Consider the following 9,778-nt stretch of genomic DNA (forward strand, 5'->3'; position numbering starts at 1 on the left):
AATTAAGTCTATACTTAATTCGTTATCCATCGCAAATCCAATACTAGAAAGTTTGGTAATGTAGCCAATCATCTTGACACAATGTGTCATGACAGATGTGCCCTCTTGCATCCTACTACGATATAGCAACTTGGATATCTCGTAGCGTTCGCACATGGTTTGTTTCCCAAACAATTCATTTAGGTGCATGATGATGGAATAGGCATCCATTTCCTCATGTTGCCTTTGTAATTCCGGTGTCATCGATGCAAGTATGATGCATCCGGCATGATCATCATCAGCCTTGTGCTTCTGGTAAGCATCAATTTCCTCAATAGGAGCATCATCATCAGGGAGAGGGGGTATCGATGTATCAAGTACATACCCTATTTTATCGAACTTCAAAACAATTTTGAGGTTACGAAACCAGTCGGTGAAGTTTGAACCATTCAATTTGTTATCGGTAAGAATGTTTTGCAGATTGGTTTTAGTCATGATTATAAGAGTGGGTTTAATTAAAACTTGAGATGTGAGAAAGAGTAAACATATGTTATTCATTTGTTTTATAGTATATCAATCTAAAATTATAGGCCTTTTGTTTATTTTAGATTGCTCCCACTATTTTGCCAAATTAATAGCCCTCCATATTAATTCGAAGAATTTCACAAATCCTTTAGCGAGCTAGGATCCTAACTCCTGAGATTTCGCCTTGAGTTTACTCAACAAGCTAGTCTCATTCGTTAGGTAGATTCATGTAATCAATCACATTTTTAATGTGATTCCTAGGTTATTGGGTTTCTAACCACATTAGTAACTAATATGCTATTCATATTAATCCCAACCGTATTGCCCATTAGTTTATGAAAACATGAGTTTACCCATCCAATTATCATAATCTAATTTAAGTATTACCTCATATTCATGAAAAGTGATTTTCGATAATTCAGGTGTTACCGTAAGACCCCGAGCTTGAGTTTACTCAACAACCCAAAGGCCCTCAGTACTGCCGGCTGAATTATAATATTAGGGAGGGGCAACCGATTTTAATAACTTGCTTATTTACTTAACTTTTTAATGAGGGATTTTATTTTAGGTCTCATAATCTAACTTAGTCTTGATTTGCTTTAGCATACATCAGACACATACATTCACATACATTGGCGTTATGGACATATCATCTAAATTATTCCGTCGAGCCAGAGACGGAATAAAAGGGCAAACCTAAGGAAATACTAACTATTACATATTTCTCTTTAGGTCCTCCGTCTTCTCCATGGCACCTTGAAATTACATATTAATTTCTATACTACTAAAGAAAACTTCAATTGAATTGAAGGGAATCAGATGAGAGGAGAAATTACAATAGATAGTAGAAAGGCAGGACTCGCAGGCCCTATTTCAAAAATACCAAAAGACTAAAAGAGGGTCCAAATATATCCATAACTCCAAACATGCATAGACTCAATTAAATAAATTTAATTGGTTGATTACATAACTATCTTATGTAATATTTATGTTAATCGCATTAACTTATCAATTAACTTTCATCCAATTTTACTTCTAATAGTTTTCGTATCTTTTATATTAATCTTTAGATTAATATAACTATACAAAACTTTAATTATGCACGTCCCAATTATTTTGATTTTAATTCATTTAACATTTTGATTTACAAATTGGTAAAACAAACTTTTAAACAAATTTTCATTCGATAATCAAAACAGAAAACTATCAATTTCTGAAACATCTATATTTAAATATAAAAACGATTTTAAATATATATATATATATATATATATCAGTTCTAAAACGGTTTTAAAATGATTTTCAGAAAATAGGAAAAAACTACTATAGATTTCCGTTTTATCTTTAGAATTAATAAAACTGATTTTATCAATCTAACTATAAAACTAACAGATTTTGTTATGATGATTATCAACCAAAATAATTAGGAACATACGCATAATCAATTTTAATTAACAATTAATTAAAACTTATTTATCTTTAGAATCAATTAATCAAAACAATTTGTTAATTAATCCTAACTATAAATATTTATTCAATCCTATTGAAAAACTTCTAAATTTTCATATATGAAATAACGGATTTAACGATGGCTCTGATACCACTGTTGGAAATTAGGCTAAGGTATAGCAGCGGAAATATAAATTTTTTAACCTATTTCCATTTAACCACAAGATCCATTAACCGTTATTTCATATAAAGAAGGATAAGAAGAAATACCTTTTAGAAGTTCTATCTACCGTTGCAAACGAAGTGCCCACAACTTCAAAAGAGATAGAAACTGTCTACCAATCTGCCCCTATCCGAAACAGACCTTCCAGACCTCCGAACGATAATCCCTTCGGTGGAAACGTGGAAGAATATGTCTAGAAGCTCCTGTCCAAAAATCGCAATGATCCGACGGTTCAATCTCCGGGAATCCGCGAAATCGTGAACTGACCTGATGTAGGAGTAGTAAAACGAATTTCTCCCTTTTGTTTGTTTTTCTTCTTCGAGTTCCCAAACACGAAATAAAACACGGGAAGATTAATTTAGAATCAACCGTTGAATAGCAACCAAAGTAGATTGCCTCTAATTAATCAACACAAGATCAAGGATAAAAGAAATAGATAAAAATCAATTGATCAAACGAAGCCGTAGAGAAATCTCGTCCTCGAACTAGGGGTGTCGACTTTTCTCTCTCTTGGACTAGGTGATTTTCGAAAATCACAGTAGGGTATGGCTTTCTTGGCTTTCAAAAATCTCAAGGGAATGGGTATTTATAATCTCTTGTATCTAATCCCTAGTTAGATAGAATTAGGTTACTGGATAGGAATTCCATTCGGAATAGAATTCCTAATTATTATCTCACTATATATCTAATATATTAAGGATAATAATAATAACCTTATTGGATAATAATAGGAGTATATTAATCTAATTAAAACTCCTAACTTAATTATCTCTTAATTAATTTAATTCATATTCCTAATCTAATTAGGATTAACAAAATCAAATTAATTATTCATGTATATTACTACATGAATTTCGACCCCCTTATGTCCATGGGCCTTATTGGGCTCAATTGGGCTTCTATCAATTAATTAACATCTATCTCTCTTTTAGGTTCCAAGTCTTATGTGTGATCCATTAGGTTCTTATTGCTTCTAGCAGTATGCAACGTTATTAAATTAATTTTCAAAGAATTATATTTAATCTTTGCATAACGGAATGATGTACAGAGTATGTGATTAGCAAGTCCGTAATCATTCCCCCAGAGCTATAAGAAGACAGGTTGATTCTGTCGTTAACCTTTCCGTATTAGTTACAGTATAATTCGATCCTTTATCAACTACATCCTTGAACTGAATCTTATGACTATGGGTGATGTCAAGTCACATATAGCGAGACGTTCGTTTTACTTGTACAGGCCGAGTCAACTCAAAAAGATAGGTTAAGTGAAATTTGTATTTCTTACTCTTAAGCTATCACCTTGCAAGGATTTAGAGTCGAGTCTTCCACAAGCGATCCATGGATGTATCTCCCATTTATCGGGAGTTATAAATGCTCAATCCAATATATAACGACTCCGCAATTACTTCCTGTGATACCCAACGTCTACTGTTCACACCTCAGAGTCATCTCTGTTAAGGATCGTGTTACACCAGAGTCAAAGCATCACATTCCGTAATCCAGAATACCAATTAATATTCCTTTGAGTCTGAGATTAGTTATACCTATTAATACCAATGAGATGAACATGTGACAAGGATGAATCTACCCATCCTGTTATCTCAAATCGGATCCCCAATCCTAATGAACAACGTTTCATTGGATCTATGTAACTGTCCAGATATCTGTATATATGAAGCTTGTGAGATCAGCTTTCTGTCGGACAGAAGACATTGTTACATACAAGTCTCAATAGTGATATGTCAATCCCAAACATATCACTTGACTTGGGGTGGTTTTAAGTTTATCAGTTTACTATAAAGTTTTGTCTCACTTCATGCTTGTATGAACACTTTATAATCACTTTAAATAAACTTACGGATTTCCTTTTATTAGACTTTATTTAGTGCTTAAAAGGGATTGCCTTTATATAGTTATAAAACATATATCTCATTAAAACAAATGATATAAAGAACAATTCATTTACATTAAGTTTGTATCCTAGAACAATTTTCTATAAGACACTAAACCCCAACACTAGAGTCTCATCTAATGGGACTTCTTCAGGTACCTCAACCGCCTCTGTTGTTTCAGTCGGTGTTTCTTCTTCTTGAACTTTGTCAAGTTCAATCATGCTTCCCTTTTGTGTTTCTTCGAGAAAATCTTTCTCTAAGAAGGTTGCGTGCTTGGATACTATTACTTTCTGATCATCTGGATGATAGAAGTAATATCCCATAGTTTCCTTAGGGTATCCAATGAAGAAACATTTATCAGATTTCGAATCTAGTTTGTCGGACGCAATGCTTTTGACAAATGCTGAACAACCCCATACTCTCATAAATGAAAACACGGGTTTCCTACCAACGAACAATTCATATGGTGTGGAACTAGCGGATTTAGTTGGTACTCGGTTTAGGGTGAAGAGGGCAGTTTCTAAGGCATAGCCCCAAAACGTCTTTGGAAGTAAGGCCATGCTCATCATGGATCGTACCATATCTAGTAGGGTACGGTTTCTCCTCTCGGATACACCATTGTGTTGTGGTGTATAGGGAGGTGTCCATTGTGAGCATATCCCACATTCAGTTAGATAATTCAGAAAATCATCTGAAAGATATTCACCACCTCGATATGATCGAAGTGTCTTTATTTTCTTTCCTAATTGATTTTCTACTTCATTCTTGAAGTATTTGAATTTCTCAAAAGCTTCTGATTTGTGCTCCATCAAGTAGATGTAACCATATCGGGTATGGTCATCTATGAAGCTTATGAAGAATCTGAATCCTCCTCTTGCTTGGACTGACATAGGACCACATACATCTGAATGAATGAGTCCTAGAGTGTCTGATACACGCTCACCTTTATTGCTAAAGGGTGTCTTTGTCATTTTACCTTTTAAACATGATTCGTATGTTTCCAATGATTTGGGATCGATTGGATCTATAAGCCCATCTGAATGTAGCTTTAACATGCGTCTCTTGTTTATATGGCCTAAACGACAATGCCACAAGTAAGTTGAATTATCTAGCTTATGTCTTTTGGTATCAATTGCGAAAACAGAAATTTTGTCATCTAGCACATAAATCCCATTTTGTGATATTCCTGAAAAATAGAAGATCGAATCTCTATAAAAATCGTAACGTTTGTCTTTTATTGAAATATGAAAGCCGTCGTCAACAAGACGGCTAATAGAAATAATATTTCTAGATATTCCTGGAATATCCTTAGGCTGCATCCGGTATCAAGTACCAAAAGATTCAGACTGTGAAATTTCAATATAAAACATACCAGATGTTGAAGTCCCGGCTTCTTCCGCTTTTGAGGAAGGCTAGGTACACCAACAGTTTCTTTTCCAATGCCCGTCTTCACCACAGAAGTGGCACTCTCCTTTGGGCTTCTTCATTTCCTTTCCCTTAGCTCTAGTGGGCATGGCCCTCTTGCCTTTCTTGGGATATTCAGGATTGGGAAAATTCCCTTTCCTCTTCTTTGATCCCTCAATGACAAGAGCTGGTATTGCCTTGTCTTTCTTCATATTGGGCTCAACTGACTTGAGCTTTATTTGCAACCTCTTCAAGAGAGGTTTGCAAGTCATTCATCTAGCAGTTCATGATGAACTGTGAATAACTCTTTGGGAGGGATTTGAAGAATTAAGTCTATGCTTAGTTCATTATCCATCGCGAATCCAATACTAGAAAGTTTGGTAATATAGCCAATCATCTTGACACAATGTGTCATGACAGATGTGCCCTCTTGCATCCTGCAACGATATAGCAACTTGGATATCTCGTAGCGTTCGCACCTAGTCTGTTTCCCAAACAACTCTTTAAGGTGCATGATGATGGATTATGCATCCATTTCCTCATATTGCCTTTGTAATTCCGGTGTCATCGATGCAAGTATGATGCATCCGGCATGATCGTCATCAGCCTCGTGCTTCTGGTGAGCATTAATTTCCTCGATGGGAGCATCATCAGCAGGGATAGGGGGTATCATTGTATCAAGTACATACCCTATCTTATCAAACTTCAAAACGATTTTGAGGTTGTGATACCAGTCGGTGAAGTTTGAACTGTTCAACTTGTTATCGGTAAGTATATTTTGCAGATTGGTGTTAGTCATGATTTTAGGAGTGTTTTAATTTAAAACTTGAGATGTGAGAAAGAGTAAACGTATGTTATTCATTTGCTTTAAAGTATATCAATCTAAAATTATAGGCCTTTTGTTTATTTTAGATTGCTCCCACTATTTTGCCAAATTAATAGCCCTCCATATTAATTCGAAGAATTTCACAAATCCTTTAGCGAGCTAGGATCCTAACTCCTGAGATTTCGCCTTGAGTTTACTCAACAAGCTAGTCTCATTCGTTAGGTAGATTCATGTAATCAATCACATTTTTAATGTGATTCCTAGGTTATTGGGTTTCTAACCACATTAGTAACTAATATGCTATTCATATTAATCCCAACCGTATTGCCCATTAGTTTATGAAAACATGAGTTTACCCATCCAATTATCATAATCTAATTTAAGTATTACCTCATATTCATGAAAAGTGATTTTCGATAATTCAGGTGTTACCGTAAGACCCCGAGCTTGAGTTTACTCAACAACCCAAAGGCCCTCAGTACTGCCGGCTGAATTATAATATTAGGGAGGGGCAACCGATTTTAATAACTTGCTTATTTACTTAACTTTTTAATGAGGGATTTTATTTTAGGTCTCATAATCTAACTTAGTCTTGATTTGCTTTAGCATACATCAGACACATACATTCACATACATTGGCGTTATGGACATATCATCTAAATTATTCCGTCGAGCCAGAGACGGAATAAAAGGGCAAACCTAAGGAAATACTAACTATTACATATTTCTCTTTAGGTCCTCCATCTTCTCCATGGCACCTTGAAATTACATATTAATTTCTATACTACTAAAGAAAACTTCAATTGAATTGAAGGGAATCAGATGAGAGGAGAAATTACAATAGATAGTAGAAAGGCAGGACTCGCAGGCCCTATTTCAAAAATACCAAAAGACTAAAAGAGGCCCTATTTCAATTGATCGGAAGGAAGCCGTGGAAAATCTCGTCCTCAAACTGGGGGTCAAAATTCTCTCTCTTGCTCTTAGGGATGGATTTCGAAAATCACTTAGGGTTAGCCTTTAGTGTGTTTACCGAAATTCCTATATAGGGGGGTATTTATAATCTCTTGTATCTAATCCCTAGTTAGATAGAATTAGGTTACTGAATAGGAATTCAATTCGGAATAGAATTCCTAATTATTATCTCATTATATATCTAATATATTAAGGATAATAATAATAACCTTATTGGATAATAATAGGAGTATTATAATCTAATTAAAACTCCTAACTTATTTATCTTTTAATTAATTTAATTCATAATCCTAATCTAATTAGGATTGATTAAAATCAAATTAATCATTCATGTATTATACATGAATTTCGACCCCCCTTATGGTCCATGGGCCTTATTGGGCTCAATTGGGCTTCCATCAATTAATTAACATCTATCTCTCTTTTAGGTTCCAAGTCTTATGTGTGACCCATTAGGTTCCTATTACTTCTGGCCGTATGCAACTATTAAATTAATTTTCAAAGAATTATATTTAATCTTTGCATAACGGAATGATGTATAGAGTATGTGATTAGCAAGTCCGTAATTATTCCCCCAGAGCCATAAGAAGACAGGTTGATTCTGTCGTTAACCTTTCCGTATTAGTTACAGTATAATTCGATCCTTTATCAACTACATCCTTGAACTGAATCTTATGACTATGGATGATGTCAAGTCACATATAGCGAGACGTTCGTTTTACTTGTACAGGCCGAGTCAACTCAAATAGATAGGTTAAGTGAAATCTGTATTTCAAGTCTTAAGCTATCACCTTGCAAGGATTTAGAGTCGAGTCTTCCACAAGCGATCCTTGGATGTATCTCCCATTTATCGGGAGTGATAAATGCTCAATCCAATGTATAACTATCCTAAAATTACCTCCTGTGACACCCAACCTTTGTTGTTCACACCCCAGAGTCATCTCTGCTAAGGATCATGTTACAACAGGATCAAAGTCTCACATTCAGTAATTCAGAATGACCAATTAACATTCCTTTGAGTCTGAGGATTAGTTATACCTATTAATACCAATGAGATGAACAGGTGACAAGGATGAATCTACCCATCCTGTTATCTCAAATCGGACCCCCAATCCTAATGAACTCCCTTTCATTGGATCCACGTAACTGTCCAGATATCTATATATATGAAGCTTGTGAGATCAGCTTTCTGTCGGACAGAAGACATTGTTACATGCAAGTCTCAACAGTGATATGTCAATCCTGGGCATATCACTTGACTTGGGGTGGTTTTAAGTTTATTAGTTTATCATAAAGTTTAGTCTCACTTCATGCTTGTATGAACACTTTATGATCACTTTAAACAAACTTACGGATTTCCTTTTATTAGACTTTATTTAGTGCTTAAAAGGGATTGCCTTTATATAGTTATAAAACATATATCTCATTAAAACAAATGATATAAAGAACACTTCATTTACATTAAGTTTGTATCCTAGAACAATTGTCTATAGGACACTAAACCCCAACAGTATTTGGGTCGGGCAATCCTCAGGGTGTTTTTCTTTAATTACTGCAAAAATAGCACAAGGCTTTGTTTGAGCTGCACTCATTTGACGTACAATTTTTTTTGAACCGGGACTTAGTCTGCTCATCTATCGATAGCCCTGGCGATATACAACCAATCCATGATTGTGCTGTCCTCTCTCTCCAGCAACACCATTCACCACCCAACCCCCTAATTCAGTGATTTCCAAAACCTTCACTTGGAATTTGCAACCACAGTATTTTGTTTTCGTATTCCTCCGTACTACTTCCTCCATATCCCTATCCCCAATCCATTGAGTATTCTTTATACCACGGGCACATTTAACCAATATCCATTTTAACTTACCCCCTGTCTTATGAGAAGCTATAGTTAACTCGAAGCCAAGCCGAATCGCCGTCTGTTTTGCCTAGTTAACAGCTTCCTGGTATGTTTCAAACGTCTGTACATGATAAAATTCCCCACTGTAATCAACATTGTTACCTCCAAAGTCTTCTAACGGAACCTTCAAATGATAACTAATGAACATTAGACTCTATTACGATCAATTTTGTCAATCGTTCAGGGCCTAAACCCCTAAAATTCAAATTTCAGACTAGTGGGTGTGTGGCAATCACGCCCCATCACAAGGTGCGGAGTGTGGCTATCATGCCCCACCATATGGTGGAGCGAATGAAAATCACGCCCCACGATGTGGTGGGGCGCATGAACATCATACCCCACCATGTGGTGGGGCGTATAAACATCACGCCCTACCACAAGGTGGGGCGTCGCACCACCTTGTGGTAGGGCGTGATGTTCATATGCCCCATTGATGCGCTTCACGGCGTCGCACCGCAAGGCTCACTAAGGGGTAAGTGTACCCCGTCGTTATCAAGTAATAACCTGGACAAGTCCAGGTATCGAATCCACAAGATTTACTATTGCAAGTACCAATCTACTCGGTCGGGTGATGTTATCTAGGCTTGGGGGGGTTTGATTTGT

This window comes from Euphorbia lathyris, chromosome 9 (assembly GCF_963576675.1).
Source record: "Euphorbia lathyris chromosome 9, ddEupLath1.1, whole genome shotgun sequence".
Lineage (NCBI taxonomy): Eukaryota > Viridiplantae > Streptophyta > Magnoliopsida > Malpighiales > Euphorbiaceae > Euphorbia > Euphorbia lathyris.